General features: G+C 38.5%; 1 protein-coding gene across 4 annotated transcripts in view; it reads right to left on the minus strand.

Moving 5' to 3' along the window:
• Positions 1-19,247, minus strand: part of znf438 (zinc finger protein 438) — a 48,908-nt gene that overhangs the window by 19,904 nt on the left and 9,757 nt on the right. The window contains exon 1 of one of the 4 annotated variants that reach the window (XM_016458449.1): positions 5,552-5,597. The exons of the other annotated variants lie outside the window; for them this stretch is intronic. The gene's annotated coding sequence lies outside the window, so the exon portion shown is untranslated. Of the gene's footprint in view, positions 1-5,551; positions 5,598-19,247 lie in introns of those variants that run through there. 4 annotated transcript variants of the gene reach the window in all.

Genomic DNA, 19,247 nt, shown 5'->3' on the forward strand with positions numbered 1-19,247 from the left:
TCTGAAAAAACGAGTTCCAGGACTCAGCAAGACCATTACTGGTTCAAGAGTCAACACTACCCATAGAGCTCATTCACCTCAATACAGATCCTGTATCTGTCCTTGTTTCTCACACAATGTCTCTACTAGTAGGTCTTTGTAGAGTCACTGGAGATTCATGTCTTGACAAAAGGCCTTCACTCTGTCCATTTGCTCCGCGAGCGCTAACAGCCGACAGCTTTCATTTCCTCGCTTTTGTGTGAGTGTGTGCATGTGTTTGAAAGAGAGGATCTGCAGCACTGTATGTGAATAATAGATTCAAGTCCGCGGGTTCCCTTCAGCAACCTCTGCCTGTTTAAGTGAGAGTAGCCTACGGAGACATCTATTAGCCTCCTGTCTGTCTCTCCTTCTCACTTGTTCTCAAGCACCACATTAAGAGGCAAAAAAATTATTTCCTTTTTAGTGCAAGACAAGGTCTAACGGAGTACAGAATCAAACATCACATCCCTCAGGGATTTGATATGAAAATCTTCAATGCATTAGTCAAATCCAGTTTTTAAAGCTATCTTGATCATATTTTTTCACCTACAGAGACATTTACTCTTTAACTGGTGCCAGGAAGTGGCAGACTGGACCTGTGAACAGAGACCCCCAACTGATTGGCCGATTAAAGCCAAGAGTGATCGGCCAACCACCAGAGAGCATTTCACCAACAGATCAAACTGACACCCGAATACATCTGGCTCTAAACACGCTGCATTCAGCCAACAGAGAAAATGAAGACAGGACAGGAGAAACCAAGGAAGAAAGGGAACGATGGAACAGCAGAAGAGAACAGGGAGGAGAAATCCCTTCAAATTGATCCCATAGAGACCCTCAAGGTTTCATGTAAGAACCTGGATTAAGCCCTCCAACAAATCACGGGATATGAGGTAAGAGAGAGACAGAAAAGGGGGGATGTGAACGAGAGATAATATGTCCTCTGGCTCACACACAAAACACCAGTGCTGATGGAACACCAACCCAGTGATAGAAACTAGGTTACAACTTCATCAGTGTTGAAAATAATCCAACGCTTTGAAAAGTTTTCAGGACAATATAATGGCTTAAAGTGTCAGGCAGAAACTCCTCTGCAAAGTCCAGAAAATTAATATTTAAAACAGTCTATCTTTTTCCAAATGCATCTGATTAAAATAAGTGCCATCCACAGGTGAACCAAAACCCACTGCCATAAAAATAGGGAGCAGCAGAGTACTGAATTTCTAGAGGGATTGTGTCATAGAACACGAATAAAGACCACACAGAGGTATGAGTAACTCTCATAATCTTCTCCATCCAATTCTTTTAGGAGACTTTTGATGTTCCAGATATATCTGAAAAAAAAAACTAGGGTAGTTGTTCCCCAGAAGTTCTCAGCAGCATGGGAACTTGTTAACACGTCTTTGTTTCCAGATGGGGCTTCAGTAAAGTGTAGAAGTCAGCCAAATAGATTGGACCTGGAGATTTCGGCCAGATTTCACTATTTTGTGTGAAATATGCATCACACAACCAGTGAACGGTTTTGTCTGATGTTTCAAGAACATTCAAATGGCCAAACTGCAGTTTGGGCATGAGATACTCTCCTGCTAAGAACATAAAATGTTAGCAAAAATGCGTGCAACTGAAGGATGAGAAAAATCAAGAAGTGAGAGTATGTGAAAAACATGAGCGAGAGGAGGAAAAAAATAAGTGCTGCTGTCTCTTGTGTGCTGTAAAACTCTGCTGGAGTTCCTGTTGATGGAGCTCAAGATGCTCATGATGCTGGGGGGTTTTCGGTATGAGTTTGTTTGTTTGTCCACCTACAGTTCCTGGGCAAACCCCCTCATATGACTGCAACTATGAAACTTTCACAATCTGCTGTATGTCACGAGCAGCGGTAGTTTCCACAATATGACAAGCTTCTCAGTGCTCCTCTGGTCTGGCAGTTAAACAGTGCAGGTTGACTTCCTTCAGCACTGCCATGATGGATGGCCAACACTCAACATGAATAACTAAACAGCCTCATAAATTAGCCAATCACTACTAATATCATTACACCCACCCCCACCCTTTGCCAACAACACACCCACTTATCCGGCTGCCTAAGCATTTCTGCTGATGTCTGCCTTGTGCTAAAAAGGAAATTCTGTCAATTTACCTTAACGCAGTTTATTTATTTAGAATTCTAAGCATTTAATTCAAGCTATATCCTTAAGGATTACCCTTCATAAACTCAATTGCATAGAAAACAGCAGGGGAAATGATGTTAAGGGAATTCGCCATTAGTAAAAGCCACAGGTGACCTCACTGTAAAGCCGAGAGACATCACATGCTAAGCGTAGTAAATTGATTGTCCCCAGAGCAGCCACACCATTACAGCTAATTCTCAGTGCAGATGAAGAGCTGCAGAATGTAAAAATGAAACCCCAATGCAGACACAATTGAAATCATTTTGGATAGACATTAAAAAATAAAGGCCTTTTTTAATCAAATAAATTCAGCCTTGGTGAGCACAAGAGACTTCTTTCAAAAAAAAACTAAACAAAAAAAATCTGATTGTTTTTTCTGAAAATTCAACCAAAACATGACCACATATCAATTCAATTATTAAAGCGTCAAGTTACTCAGGAACAGTAAACAACTAAACTCATAAACAACTAGAGTTTCATTTCATCTAACATGTCTGGGACACCTCCTGCTCTATACTGATATTAGCTAGCTCTTAGCCCATTGTCCAGTGAGTAGATCAACAACAACAAAAACACACTTGCCCCATGTGAATGAGAAACCGAAAGCTCCATGTAATGATAAGCGCATCCTCTGGAAAAGAGCTTGTGGGATACAGCAGTCTAAGGACTAATGCTGACTCATGACTTCCGCTTTCTTACATGCTTCCCCGTTTTGTCATGGTGATTTACTGCAACTTCCTCAATGTGTTAAAAGCAGCTATAGTGGGTATGAAAGGCAGAGTGTGAATGTGAGCTGTTTCATTAGCAAATGAAAACCATTTTGACTCAATTAAATTATTATTTGTTGTAGTAGTCTATGTTTCAATTGGGCTATATTATGTATCATAAATCAGTTTTAATTTGTCTCCATTTTTTAAAGCCTTGAGGAATTTAGGAAAACAATTCTGGGTAAGGCTATATATAGTCAAGCTTTGTGAGGTGAATTAATAGACCCTGTAGCTCAGATTGCTGTCTGGAGAAGTAAAATTCACTGATGCTGTTAAGATAGACCTCATTATTGTCCTTTTAAGAATGCAATGTCTAAATTTAAATAAGCATTAGGAAGGAAACTCTTTGTTTCATGGCTGCCTTTCTGTTTGTTTATCATTAAACCAGCATTGACTCTACAGATGGCATACGCTCTTAATCACCATTGCATGTAAAAGGACAGGAAGTTTCCAACTACAATGCAGAATGCAAGTGTGAATGAGAGAGGAAGAGACTCCGTCTTTGTGGCGCACTCAGATCGAGCAGCAGTGTCATAATCACACATGCTGAAGCAGCAGAGGGCGAACATCTCACTCTCTATCAGCTGCTCTGCGCTACGGTTTTATTTAGCCGTGGGAGTTAGGAGGATATCCGGTGGGTGGCGGCCACTTCCTATGTGAGACCGCAGGTTAAGCTTTGGTCACAGGTTTGTGTAGCTCTGCTCGGATGCAGGTAGCATTCATTGTATCCGAGTGCCTTCTACTGATTGCACAAAGAGCAAGACAGCCATGGCACTTTAACGCTGGCAGTCTGGGAAATCTTTTTACAATGTTCTACTGATTTACACACCGAAGGTTGGGAAACCAAGAACTCGTACTCATTCAGAACAGAGTTAAAAAAAAAAAAACATAAAAGTAAACAAATAATTATAAATAAACTTATACACATTACTACTTTTATACTAAATATCTACTACTAGATACCCCCCCACCCCAAACAAAGGGTTAGTATTTGTTTGTTTATAATGTATTATAAACAATAATATAATTTTATCATAGTATATTTTAAACAAAATACTAATAAACTGTAAACAAAAATACAGTATTTTTGTTTATAATGTATAGCATTACTTTATTATTGTATTTATTTAGTTGAAGCTGATTTACCTTTCTGCTTAGCAATACTATGATTGAATTAATGCAGAAAATAAATATGCAGATACAAATATGCAAAACATGCTCAAGAGTACAATACATGAAAAAAACATAACGTAAAAAATTCTAAATATCTGCCTTATTTTCATTAAACAATCTGGCACCAAGAGAACTGGCATAACTTTTCGTCCTTGTATTAACTAAGGTCTGATTATTTTGCTTCCTAAGAAGTCAACCAGCTATATTAATCCAAAATGCTCTTTAAAATGTGGTCGCTCGGTTTTATTTGTTACCCAAGGGTATTAGCTGAAGTTCAAATGCAATGCAACATTAGAAATACAGTCCTGATCATATCCTGTTCAAATGAACTCCACCTGTGCAGGCAGGCACCTGAAAACATAGAGAAGCTTCCGGTTCATCTCTGTGCGGATCTACTCGCTCAGTTCTGTTCGTTCTGGTATTTGGCTCCAGCACAGCAGGGGGGCAGCAGTGACTTGACTCTCTTTGCAGTTTAAGAGGTTTCAGAGGCTGGGAATGATTACTGCTCACGGGGCAATTAGTACACCACAGGACTATATTTAGACTGTCTCCCCAGGTCCATCACTGGGTCAGGCCCAAATAACATTGCTGTTTGTTACGTTTGGCCCTGTGTTTCCATTTACAAAGACTGGCGTTTTTTTGGTCAAAGCGGGGGTGATCGCACATCCAAAGCACTCTCTCTCTCTCTCTCCATCCATCTGTCAGGTGCTCAGAGAGAAAAAGAGTTGGAAGAGAATCCGTGGGAAAAGATGAACATCAGGATTATAAAACACAAACCATTTTGCCTGACCATATAATGTGTCTTATTGGAAGTGTGCAGTTAAAACATGCTGATAAGATTATTTTCTGTTTATTTTCCATTTTGTTGGGAAGGAGGGAGTATTATAAGAAATAAATATGAACTAGCAGATATGTCTTATTTCTTCAAGAGGTCTCCTCTAAACTCGTCAGAACATACAAAGTGAACCCTCAACAGGATGTATCGAGTGTCATGTGACTATGTTGCGCTAAACCATCTTTATCACTAAGACTGATCACAGGCCACCTCTGCTGTATGATAACATGAGTGACAGCTCCAAAATCCAATGACAAGCCTTTAAATTCTACTTCCTCCCTGGAACATCTATGAGGTGAAGCGCTGGATGAAATAGAGAATTACCTCATGTTCTGGTTCTAAATGATTGCTTGAAGAAGTATTTGAGAAGACAACATTGCTCACTTGAGCACTAAAACTTGAGTTTCACCAATCAGCTTGGCCTTACTCTGAGCCAAATGACTGGTATAGATTTCTCAAACAACTGTTTTCCCATGCCTGCGATCAAGGAAAGCTGAAAAAGAAACCACGTTTCAACACCACCGTTGTCAGGAGGCAAAACGCGGAGAGATTTTTATCCTTAAAAACAGGAGGTTCGCCCACACTCTCACCTGGGATCTCTCTTGGCCAGTGTAAGGAAGCCAGGAGGTTATGGGAGCCTGGGAATGTTTAGTATGAAGAAAGTGATCCGAAAGGGGCTGGAGCTGGGGGAATTGGACAGGAAACATGGAAAGTAACCCTTTCCTGTCTTAAGAGGGTGAGAGAGAAGGGGGAAAAAATGCAAGAAAAACAAGACATTAAGGATTTGACTTATTTCCACACTAATGCAAGGTTGGAGAGCTGTCAGCATAGGTACAGGCAGCTGAATGCTGATATTATGAAAAACATGGAAACAGGCTTAGTCAAAAGACTCCACTGTGACCATTTCCTTTTCCAAACAGTACAAGACACCAAAACAGTTTATGTTTACTTAATTTAAAACCATAGTGATTCATTACAATCCAAGAAAAAGACCAAGACAAAATGCTAAAATTTTCTGTGCTGATTTTGGGTAAAAATCTGGATTTAACAATGAAAAAAATATGTTCTGCAGATTTCTGCTGGCACCGATGCCGTGTGGGCCTGTCCATCAGTAATTAAACCATATTATTAGCAACTTGCACTTGAATGATATAATGACCAATGAGGTGGCAGTGCTGTTTCTGAGAGTTATTTAGAGGCAGAGAACGGTCACAGGGGAGATAAGAAGACAAGTTAAGCGCTGCAGTGTGTTCTTATCGATTTTTATAAATATTTCAAATCAATTCATGTCTGCGCTGCCCAGAGCATTTATTTTCTCTAACTCTCCGGCCAGAGGACATTTCTGCGTGATATTGAACATGACAAACATTACCTATGACAGCTCAGGAAACAGCTCGGCTTCATAAAGCAGTTAGGCAATGATCACAATCCTACACACTCTGTGTGACGTGATCAGTTCCTATAAGGGGAAGGGGGCCTATGGTAATAAGGACAAAACATCAAGGTTCACTGGTTTTTAGGATGTTTACAGAACGAACGAGAGCTTACAGAATGCAACAGTGCAGGCATAAATGACAAGAAATAGTCTAGTTATTAGTTCTACTCAGGCAGCTAAATATTCTAAAGTCACTCAAAAAGGAGCAGGAGTGATAATTATTGGTAGATGATGATGAAAGCGATAGTTCACACAGAATCGCAGATCATTTCCATACAACAGTTCATAGGGACCAGCCCAAAAATGACATAAGCAGCAAACAAGCACAAAAGTTTTAACAAAAAGAAAAAAGAAAGTGTTTTGAGAAATGTGTTTTTTGTCCATACAATGTAAGTCAAGTCAAATAGGTTTGGTTACTAACATTCTTCAAAATATCTTCTTCCACATTTTGTGTTCATTATTATACTTAAAAATAGGTTTGGAACAACACGAGGGTGAGTGAATAATGACAAAATGCTTATTTTTGACTGAACTATCCCTTTAAATGTAGTCCAACTCATACAAATTCAGAACCCCATCCAGAATTACACAGCTTTATGACTTAATCACAAAGATAACATTTTTCCTCAAAATAACATTGAGAACCCAAAATTGGCATGTAGCAGAGAAAAATTTTCCCTGGAGAAATCCCCATGAAATATCCAAAGAGGAAACAACGTGTGTAGGAGGACAGCGAGAGAGATTAAGTGAGTGGAGGAATGAGAGAAGGAAAGAGAAGAGGTTACTTTGGCAATTTGACCAGGTGATAAAACAGCAGACATGCTCGATGGACAGCATATAAAAAATGTTTGTTATTTATCAGTCAGCTCGAGCGAAATGAAAGAACAGTCTGCCCTGCTTTATGCTGCTCTGTGTATGGGAAACCGATTCAAGCATATCCTTGGGGTGACAATTTATTGAAATAAAATTCAGATGACTTTAAATATGTATAACAAACACATCATGAGCAGGGCTTACCGAGAGTACATTGGGGATTATATGTAGCGTGACGTTGGTGCTCTTTTCAGCAGCTGTCCCGAATGACTAAGAAATAAAGCGGCTGTGATAAGAGATGATTCGTCCCGTTTTATGTCACTCAATGTACCCAGTTTAAACACACGTATAATATTCTGCAATCCCTGGGCAGCTTGAATGAAATAACTGAGATGACTGAGAGGCTTGCTATAAACCGCCTCTTGAAGAGGACTGTGGTTCCTTTAACTTGTGCATTTCAGTGGCCCATGGAAACTCTGACACGCACTCTTTTTTCTGTCCAAAAAAAGAGGGAGATATTCAGAAGATTTATGTTTTATCATTTTCCAATGATATGAGTCAAGCTGTGGATACAATATATTTTTAGCCAGTGCTCTTATGAGCATACAGGGCTCAACAATAAGGATTATATTTATTCTGCTCACCCGGTCTGGCTAATAATGAAAAATGAAGGCAAAAAAAAATAAATAAATTCTGTTATTTTTTTAGGCAAGCAATTTTTCTGGTAGAACGTATCAGAAGTCATTTTTTTATTTTTAAACATTAAAACTTATTTTAAATTTGTAAAGATAATTGTATATTATACGGCTATAATGCAACTATCAAACAGGCATAAAATCATAAACAAATGACATAAACCCATATTTAAGTCAAAACCAAAGAATTATCTGATGCCCATGGAGGATAAAATAAAATACTAAGGAAAATAATTAAAATAAAAAAAATCATGAAAAATTCAATTAAAATCAATAAATAATTAAACTGTAGAGGTACTTTAACTAAAATAATTAAATTGCCTTTTTATTGTTGTAAAGAGGTATTATTAATGCATGTACACAAGAATAATAAATTGCAAGAAATTCAGTTTTCATGTTTGAATGTTAAATTAAATTAATATTAATCATGCATTGTATGTTGCAGTCTAGTAAAAAAGAAAAAAAGTAAAAAAGAAAAATCTGTATCTTATCTGTACTAGACAGAAATTATGGAATAAATGCAGCTCTGCTCCAAAATGACAGCTGTCAACTGTGACTAATTCATAATTTGCTACTCATATCTTGTCCTGTCTACAGTTAACCGATTGTGCTTTAGTTTCTCCTGCTGCGTAATGTGGACTACAGCTGGTCATTGCTAAACTTCCATTCTGGGTCATGCGACCTAGTTTGGAACCGGGATGGAATTTGTTACTGACCCCTCCTTAAACCAATCCTCCCCCTAACAAACACACACTTTGACATGCGCATGTGTGTACGCACAAACACAAACCCACACAGACACGCAAATGAAGCTAGGTAGAGAACATGCACGCTGAGGCACCATGGGTGTGTGTCCACCTCTGCCATTCCAGAGACAATCTTACATATAAACAATACAAACAGACTGGGAAAGAGCAGGAGAGGAAGATACAAAGATAAATAGCAAGAGAACAAGACAGCGGAGGAGAGGAAAGGTAGCGTCCAGCTCGGGCAGCTGTGTGCTATTACTGCTCTCCCCACCCCTCCTCCCGCGGCAGGAAATGAGCAATCATTTAGTAGTGACAGGTACACGCCGAACCATGGCATCTCTCCCCTAAAACCCTGAGAATACCGCACCACAGCCGGCCAGCATTAACCCTACAGACCACCACACGTCAGCGTCTGCCCGAGTCAGATACGTGCGCTTATTTCTTGTGTTTAACAGAGAAAGACTTGTTGAAAATGCACTAGCTCAGCGGTTCCCAAATGTTTAAACCCAAGTACAATCTTCAGTCAGATCAGAACAAATACCAAGTACCATCCAGTCACTACAGTGAAATACAAGGTTGCACTTTTGGGCCAAAAATGTTAACCCAGGGCCTTTCTAAACCATGGTAATGCAATCCTGGTAGTGAGGTTTAGGGATGTCACACTGTACATTTGTAAACCCTATATGTTAATGGTATTATCTGCATATTTATGAGGTCAATAACATTGATTGGACAAACACAGCTTGTGTCGGACATGTGACCTGTTCTAAGAACTGCTTGTCCATCTCTGAAAACGTCACCATGTAGTAAGAAAAAAAAATGCTTAATTTGTTGTCAATTTAGAACAGTATCACATTTCTATCAGATCCGGAAAATAAACAATGTGTGAAAGTTTTTGTGACTGTACAAAGTGCATTAATATTTAATGAGGTAAGCACTATTCCGTTTCTAATTGGCTGTTTGTTACCAAACAATCCTTTGTGAAGATTTTACCACCTATGGTTTTACAATACACCATAGAACTGCAATTTGGTGTCAACACTAGTGCTGGGCGGTATACCGGTTCATACCGAATACCGGTGTTTATTTTTGTTATGATATGAAATGACTTTTTTGGATAAACCCTATGGTTCAGTTGGAAGATTTCGCCAGTGCTGTCCCGCGAGCGTGAGGTCTGACTGTCCCGGAGAAGTGTCACCTCTCTCTGCGTCTGTTCTGTGCAGTGAGCGGCAGAGAAGCAGCGCTTTCAGTTGGCCGCACCGCAGCCGACTCGTCAATAAATGAGTACAAAACAGAATTTCCTAGCACCTGCTGCTTACTGATTGTTTGGAATTATAAATATGAGCGTAGTTCGTCTGTTAATATCACATGCACTTTTTTGTTTGTTGTTTTTTTTAGTTTGTTACTCAGACGCAGGCAGTGCGCTGCATGAGACAAAAAAGTAATAGAGCCAAAACAACCGCATCGCCACTCTTTAGTGTAGATGCACGTTGATTTTATCAGACGATGCCGCGATTATAAATGAGAGTGAATCCTGTTTAATGTGTATTAAAAGGGGTCGTGTTTAGTCACTATTTAGTGTGGGATTTTTTGACAATATTCACTCATCATGACAGTAAAATAGGGCATTCTAAGTCAATATACTGCAGTATTTCCTCTCTCAATCAGTAGAAAATATGGTTAACACCCGGTCAGGCATGAAAAAAAAATACCGTCATGTACCGTGAAACCAGTATAATTTTGAAAAATACCGTGATATACATTTTTGGTCATACCGCCCAGCACTAGTCAACACCATTTTTTTCTCTCAAAAATATACAGTATTGTTCAAGATATTTTTCAATGGTTTTGAAAGAAGTCTCTTATGCTCACCAAGGCTGCATTTAAATTATCAAAACACAATGTGAAATATTACTGCAGTTTTGAGTAACTTTTCTATTTTAATATATTTTAAAATGTAATTTATTCCGGTGATGGCCAAAATTGTCAGCTGAATTGTCAGCAGCTATTTCTCCAGTCTAGTGTCACATGATCCTTCAGAAATCATGCTAAATTGGTGCTCAAGAAACATTTCTTATTGTTTTTGAAAACATTTGTGCTGCTTAATATTTTTGCAGAAACCATGATATATTATAGAAAGTCAAAGAGAACAACTTTTATTTGAAATTGAAATTCACTTGAAATAGAATTTACTGTCACTTTTGATCATTTTAATGCATCCTTGCTAAATAATAGTATTAATTTCTGCCACCCGAAAGTTTGAGAATCACAGCACAAGCTGAAAGTTCGTTGTTCTGTGTTTTTGAGGGATGGCGACTAGGCCCAAGTCCCCAGTTGACTGCGCCAGGTCTGGAATGAATTACTTTACACACAACTGGCAAGCAAGCTGAGCTTTACTGAAAACAGCTTAACAGCTTACAACCATACAGCATTTCCAATAGCGCATGGACATGAACAATCACTCCATGATTGTCACTTCCAGGTGAACATCGAAAAAGAGAACAGGCCGTAACAAAAAGTTAAATAAGACAACCCACACAAATGCATTTTAATAATGTAGCTGGCAGAGAGCATTCAGATAGAAAGGCAGCCTGCCGCTTATTCATGCATGCGCCTGATGCAGAGTGACATAAAGGTCCTCATTACAACAGCCATGCTGCCTCTAAACAGTCTGTGCAGACTGAACTTAAGAAATATGGAAAGATGTGTTTGGTGCTGGAGGAATTTTACATTCATTCATCCGAGTTTTCCTCAGAATGCCTTTAGGTCTCATGGATGATCAATTTTAGATCCGTTCACATGCTGCCTAAATCCTTATAAACAAGATCTAGTTGTAGTCAAGTTTGGTTTTAACTACATTACTTTGCTTTACATTACATGCACCACTAGAAATGGACATTATGACCCATAATTGGTTCACCGTTATCTTTACATCAACATAGAAGTGCTTTATCTATCTTAATTTAAATGCTCTTAGTATAACTTGAATAGTAAAATATTTTAAATATAAGAAAAAGGCCAGAGTACAAACAAAATGCAATTAAATAAGTGCTCTTAATCATTACTGAATGGGCTAATGTGCTAGACCACCAGCTTGGCAAATCACTCCGATTACAAAGTAGTTCTAGTCAGCACTTCAGGTACCGCATACTGCAACAATTCCTCAGACATGCTGAATACAGCACTGTAAACCGCATTTCACTGGAGAGCAAGAGACAGGTCTATCTGCAAACAGAACAAAAATACACAAAATCAGCTTCCATTTTGTTTGGTCTGTAACAGACTACTCCCTCAGGCTTGAAAACCTCATCTTAAGAGAAATTCAGGCCATCGACCACAGTACAGCTGTCTTATTAGAGCTGTATATGCATGAATTTATTCTCTAGGAACAGTCACAACATAATCTTACACCTAAATTGTCTTTTTGGTATGAAAGTCTCTAATGTTTAGGTCATTTAAAATATTTCTGAACCAGTGGGACAGTTTGTTACTTCAATCATTTAAGTGTGTATAGTTGCATGGGTTGAGTAAAGGAAAGTGTCTATAAACTATCAAGACAAATAAACCCCAGCCTAAGGAATAGATTATGTCCTTAGCATTGTTAGATAGGGCTGATGATGAATTGATTCTAATCAATCAATCAACCAAATTAGCTAAAAAAAACAACAACAACAAATTACATAAATATAAATAATTAAATGTAATTTTAACTTTTTACATTTACATTTTAATTTACATTTTCCACTTTTATGTTGGGGCAAAATCTGCAGAATTCTACATAATAATGTGTCAAACTAAGCTCAGATTACTACACTTTCATTGGTAGCTAAACGCATTAGAAAAATTTGCCACAATATTTAATAAACAAATACATTAGGGGTGTGGAATATGCAAAAATTTCTGCACACTATTGTGTACATATATATATATACTGTATGATGGATTCAGATGTACATATTCATCACATGCTCCTCATTAGAGCCCGACCGATATGGGTTTTTTGGGGCTGATACCGATACCGATATTAGGGAGTAAAAAATAATATCCATATATCGGCCGATATTCTTTGTGTATATTATAGTACAGTACCAGTCAAAAGTTTGGACACTTTCCCATTCGTGTCTCCAAACATTTGACTGGTACTATATATAGAATACAGTATATACATAAACAGAAAATATATCACTCAAATGTGGTGATCACACACTTATAATGACGTGACAAAGATATGTAATGATGGAGGCAGGGCATTTAACAATTTAACAATAAACTTTATTATCCAAAATGAGTGACATCAGTGCACTGAAAAGTAAAGTTGAAGTTTATTCAACTTTAATTCAATTCAGTTCCATTCAACTATTCCATTGAAGTTTATTTCACTTCGGAACATTCATTCACGGATTTGCGCTACTGTCTTCACACACAGACGAAACTTACTAGAGAAGTGTGAAGTGTGACATAATATACCTCTGTAAATAAATATAAATTCACGACTCGTGCACTTTAATGCCCTTTGAATGTAACGTGTACGTTCCCTTGGAACTGGAATCATGGCGGAATATCATGTGAAGTCCACTTCGCAGGGCACTTATGGTCGAATAAGACAACGCTTGAATGCTGCTGCCTGAACAAGAGACCTCCTTACTGAAGTGAAAGTGTTGGCTGGTGTCACTATCTCGCGAAAGCGTCGGCGGATCTCCACCAAATTCGGGGGATCCCTTCAGCTCAAGGAACCCTCTCGAACGCCACCCTCCGCGCGTCGGTAGCCCCCCGGGATCGCTAGATCGGTCTGCGCTGGACTGCGAATTTAACCACCCGTAACTCCCGAACCCCTGGGGCTATCGATGCGGGGGTGGTCTCATTCGAAAGAGGGCCTCGAGACGTACACTCGATTCATGTTCGAGAGGGTTCCTCGAGCTGAAGGGATCCCCCGAATTTGGTGCAGATTCGTCGCGCCTAGGGCTGTGCAAAAAATCGAATGGGACTTTCAAATGGAACGGCATTTACTACACAGAGCCGTAGCTCACTGACAAGCTACACAAAATCGCGTTCAAAATTGGCAATGAATCGCCTGCGATTTTGAACACGATTTTGTGTAGCGTGTCAGTGATCTACAGCTCTGTGTAGTAAATGCCGCTCCATCTGAAAGCACGTGCTGGAGATTTACTACTAATCACCAGAAGCGACTTTACTGACGAGATTCGCATGAAAATCGCATTCGATTTTTTTGCCCAGCCCTAGCCGCGCCTTTACGGAGATATGGCCGGTCAAAGTTTCAATGGTTTTCCATAGACTTAAGCTTTCAAGCATTTTATCTGCGTTATATTTTCTGTAAAAAAAAATTCATATCGATACCGATATATCGGCGACAGGCTCATATCGGCTAAACGATATATATCGGTCGGGCTCTACTCCTCATTCCCAATGAAACTCTAGCCCATATTGTCTTTCTCTCTGACATACATGCACACACATAACCCTACTGGGTTCTTCTGAGGCCATAACATGAGTTTATGTAATGATAAGCTTCATTTTGAAAAAAAACACTACCTTGTTGCATCCTACACCATCCACTGCATCTTGAGGCCACACCCGTGCCCTATTGGCCATCGCAAATATCTCCCCCACAATGGTAACTCTCAATCAATTTAATGTGGAGAGGGTGGACCACGAGTTAAAGAGATCCGTCACTGGGGAGAAGGACAACATTTCAAAATCATGAAATGATGCTACAAATCTTGTAGCTGACCACAGAAACGGCTCTTGGTTACGGTGCACTGATAGGTGGCTGAAGGAACAACAGAAGTTAGGTGTAAAAAACGTCACACAATTAACTGTCATGGTGAGCTTGTTACTTTTTAATCAGAAATATGTAAACCTAGTTGTGCTTTTATAAAAGTCAAGGCAGAGTAGAGTGATACTTTATATTTTTCTTGTTTTGTTTAATGTTAAAACAGTTTCTCCTTTTGCATATGATAGATAACTGTAAGAAAGCCATTGATTAGTTCTAAATAATGTTTATAAAAATGTATTAATTCTTTTCATGTTATTCTATTCATGCAGAAAAAGAAAACAGCCGATATTAAGAGTGTGTACTGTTTTGTGTAAATAAAAAAAAGTATACATTTAAAAAAATAAAACTCTACAAAATGAAAAATCAGTCATTTTAAGTGCTTCAAGTAAATTTAAGCATCACAACATTGTAAAGTATGGTATAAAAAGATATATCCATTTGAGAACTGCTATCAAACGATGCAGATAAATTAAAGTGCCCCTATTATGGGTAATGAAAGGTTCATATTTTGGTTTTAGGAGTCCCCAAAAACAGTTTGACATGCATGCAATGTCAAAAAAACACTTTCATTGTTTTATAATATGCATTTATTTTTACCTTACTTGCTCAACGACTCCCAAACGATTCGCTCAATGATTCATTTTTCCAAACCCCTCCTTTGCGTGATGCTAATCTGCGGTGATTGGTCTCATTTTAATGTCATCATGCCTGTAATGCCTGATAAAGCAGCGTTTGTGAGCGCAGTGCTGCTTTGTGTACAGCGTTACCGGGGAAACAGCTATTTTACCGCTCCAGAAGCAACACCTAGTGGCAAAGAATGAATTTGCATTTTCATTCAGACCAACGCGAAAAGACCAACAAGTGGGTGGGCAATATGATAATGTTTCATGTTGACGTCAACGTGAAACTAGGGATGCACCAAATGTTTGGTAACCAAAATCATAAGCGAATAAGAATAAGCGAAAAGACCGAATAAATTGTACCGAACAATGACGTGACGCTATCAAATAGCAATCAGCATAGAGTGAGAGGCGCGCACTCTTTATAATGCAACAAACATGTCAGCAGTGTGGAAGAATTTAAACTGTCTGAGAAAGATGCAAAAATCATTACAAGCACTGCATCGCATGTCTTCGATGAGAAGAGGAAGGGGTGATTGTTGCTGGTTTACTGTATGATTGAAACCTCGAAATTACCTTAAACAATTAGTAAGTAAACTGCAGAACGTTATGTTTTCTAATACACACACGAATTGCATGTATTCTGACAGCGCTGCACGAACTCGCGGCGGATCTGCTTGTTAACCAGGGTTCAAAGTCCAAAGCGCGAGGAAAATCTGCGCTGAAACAGTGTTACTCGTCAGTTGATCAATCACATTTTTATGAATTTTTACAAGGCATGTGACAATGCGATACGTGCGACATATTCGTAATGAGACTCATTTATAAATCTGCTGTCAACAAAAAGAAGCATTGCGGTCTTCCTGTGCGTTTCCGCCAAAGTAAAAGTTGACAAAAAGCAAGAACTCCAACATTCATAAATGTTAGTATTGTAATTTTACTGTTGTTCAGTAAAATAAAATAAAAAGACAATAATAATGATAATTACAACAGCTCTGTTAATACATTTATTATAACATACACACGTAGTGTTCAAATTGGGATCTGTAATATTTTCTAATGTTTTAAAAGAAGTCTCTTCTGCTCAGCAAGGCTGCTTTTAATTTTACAGTAAAAAATACATGCCTGATTCAAGAAGGGGATCTGATCGTCAAAAAATATTATTTTAGTGACTTATTAATTTTATGTTAAATTGTGCTTTGTTGGTATAATGTCTGCTAGAATGTTAAAAAATGTTTAGTGTTAAATATTTTTAAATTGTTGTTTTGTAATAGATTTTTTCTTTGAAAAACAAGACAAAACAGTAAAAAGCACATTTTGGCTATTTAATTTATGCAATGGTGAAAAAAATCGTCAAAATACATGGGGAAAAAACGTGTTCGGTATTCGGCCCAGTGTTTCATTTTGTTCGGTTTCAGCTTCGGCCAAGAATTTTCATTTCGGTGCATCCCTACATGAAACGGCTTGGGATTCGTTTTAAAAAACGACTCGTTTAAATGATTCAGAGTCAACTCTTTCTTTTGAGAGACAATAACTTACTACACGGTGCACTTTCAGATTTAAAACTTTGCAGGATATTTTCATTCCCTTAGAGCTGTGTTACACACTGCATGAAAGGTAATTTTCAAAAATCCATAATAGGGGCACTTTAAAAATCTGTTCAGGTTTTAAAAGTCATGTAGTGTATTCCAGGCTTTAGAACAGCCTGGACCAGTCTATGGTTTCTCCGCCTCAGCCGTCTGGTGGTTTGCCAGAACCTCTTTGAGGCAATAGGGGCACTTTAAAAAACTGCCTGATTACTGATATTTTTAAAGAAATTTTTATGTTCACCCCAAAAGTATCTATAAGTCATGATTTATTTCAAAAGTGAGTGACATCATGATCTTACCTTCTGAGAATTGTAGTTAAAAATATTTTTTTTTTTACAAGTTAAAGACGTTAACGTGTAAAGAAAAAAAATGGCAAGTTCAAGGCAAGAAACAAGACAAGCATTCAGACTAAATGCCACTTAAGGATCTTCAGGAAACCTTACAGACTATGGCATTTCCTCTATTTTAAATCTCTTCAGCTTCTTCCATCCTCGCAGATACAGGTTTCATAACCCCATGTCATGTGTGAATGAGTTTGCGTAGGTCTGTGGCAGTAACTATTTACGTGTGGTTTGGGCTCAAGTCTTCTGAAGTTAGAAAAGGCTTGAGACGGTACTCACTCCACCAGAAAACCACACTTGGAACAAGTGAGTCACACTACAGTCACCTCCTCAGGTGGACAAGGGGAAGGAATGAGTGAGACGGAGAGACGGGGACGGACGATGACTACAAAAGAAAAACATCATGTTGAATGGTACAAACATGAGAAATGGGAGAAACAGAGAGTTGTTTGTGTCCAAGCAATAGTGGAATGTTTGAAAAACAAGGACATGCCACATCAAATTAATTAGAGATTTAAATCATATAGAACAGATCCTGACACAGACAAAGAGCACCAGTGGGAACCGTCATTGTGGTGTTTCACTGTTTCCTTTCATTCACTTGAGTAACACTGAAAACACCTATAAACTAAACAGCACTTCCTTTCTGGCATTCATTTGTCATCCAAAATGGTTAGGCCTGATTTTCACTGGAAGGAGGTCATAATGTCGTAACAATATTGTTATATAAAACAAATAGTTGTGTCGTTTATTTAGTATTGGAGCAATGCAGCCAATTTCCTATAAGAGTTGAGCAACAAGGATTCTCAAATGAGCCGTATAAAGACATTTTGACTTTCCCCCCAACACAGTTCTGGCTGACTACCTGCATGTTAAAGTACAATCATCTCTGGCAAACAACATTATTGTGCAAGATACTTACACACTATCTGGGAAGGTGGGCCCAGATGTGAGTAATCAACAAAAGGGATTGATTTATCTGATCAAGTTCCATATGCAACTAATCATTCACTTTTGAAAGAAAGAGAGAGAGAGAGAGAGAGTGAAGGACAGAAAGGCAGACATATGGCTTGTTGTGACTGACTGAAAAGTGCACTTTTGTGGAGATGCTGCTTTTTGTTTAACATTAATGCCTAAAAGTCAGTGTTCACCACCATACGCCACTGTTTACAAGCAAAAATGTTTATGAATTTGTATCTGTACATTATACCTGTACAATTTCTAGCAATTATTGCAAAATAAAACATGAGATTTATAATACTTTAAATTCAGAAAGGATGCATAGATAAAAAGTGACAGTAAAGACTTTTACAATAGGCGCGTTTCCATTACAGATTTGCGCAAAACTTTGGCGATATTTTATAAATGTCGATAAAAAAGTATTGCGAAATGACGTCGTTTTCATTAACCAATGCTATGCGACTAAAACGTAGTCTTTTACCTCTCGCGATAAGTCACGGCAACGAATTTTGGTGGGATTTTGACGGCTTTTGGCTATATTTATTAAAAGGAGGCGTATGCGTGTATCTTTACAGAAGCAGCACAGAGAGCCACTTCGGAACGTGCGTGGCGTGGCTGGATTCTAGAATAAACACAAGCACTGTGGCCGCAATCAGCTTCAGTGACCGTATCAGAGCAACACTGCACCGCAGACGTGTGCAGTGTAAATTGTCTAAGCATTAATGGTAGGGAAATTTTTTTTATTTCAAATAAATGCTGTTCTTTTGAACTTTCTATTTATCAAAGAATGCTTAAAAAAAAGTATCACGTTTTCCACAAAATATCAAGAATATCAATAATTAGATTCTTGGGTACCAAATGACCAGGGGCGTCATGCACTTATTATTTTTGAGGGGGCACGAGTCAAAAACTCTTATTATAATCATTGAAGCGGTTTACACTGTGAAATGCATATCTTACTTATAGGGGTGCTCCGATTGATCAGCTACCGATCACTATCGGCCGATAATCGCTTTGGGATGTTCTTAATACGCAAATGGCTTCAAATTACCACACATAGCATCTGTCTATAAGCGAGCTGCACGCTGCACAGTTGACACAGGAATTGACACTTGCACAATCGAGGCAGCATCATATCGTCACTAATTACTTTTTAATTCTTGCCAGTGTTTAACCATTCAGCGCTCACCTGGAGACTGTGCGCTCATGCACACTCGCAGCTAGGGCTGCACGATTAATCGCATGCGATATTTAATGCGCATCTTGTCAGAAAGCCGGTTCTGTAATCAG

This window comes from Sinocyclocheilus anshuiensis, unplaced genomic scaffold, assembly GCF_001515605.1.
Source record: "Sinocyclocheilus anshuiensis isolate Anshui unplaced genomic scaffold, SAMN03320099.WGS_v1.1 scaffold1160, whole genome shotgun sequence".
Taxonomy (NCBI): domain Eukaryota; kingdom Metazoa; phylum Chordata; class Actinopteri; order Cypriniformes; family Cyprinidae; genus Sinocyclocheilus; species Sinocyclocheilus anshuiensis.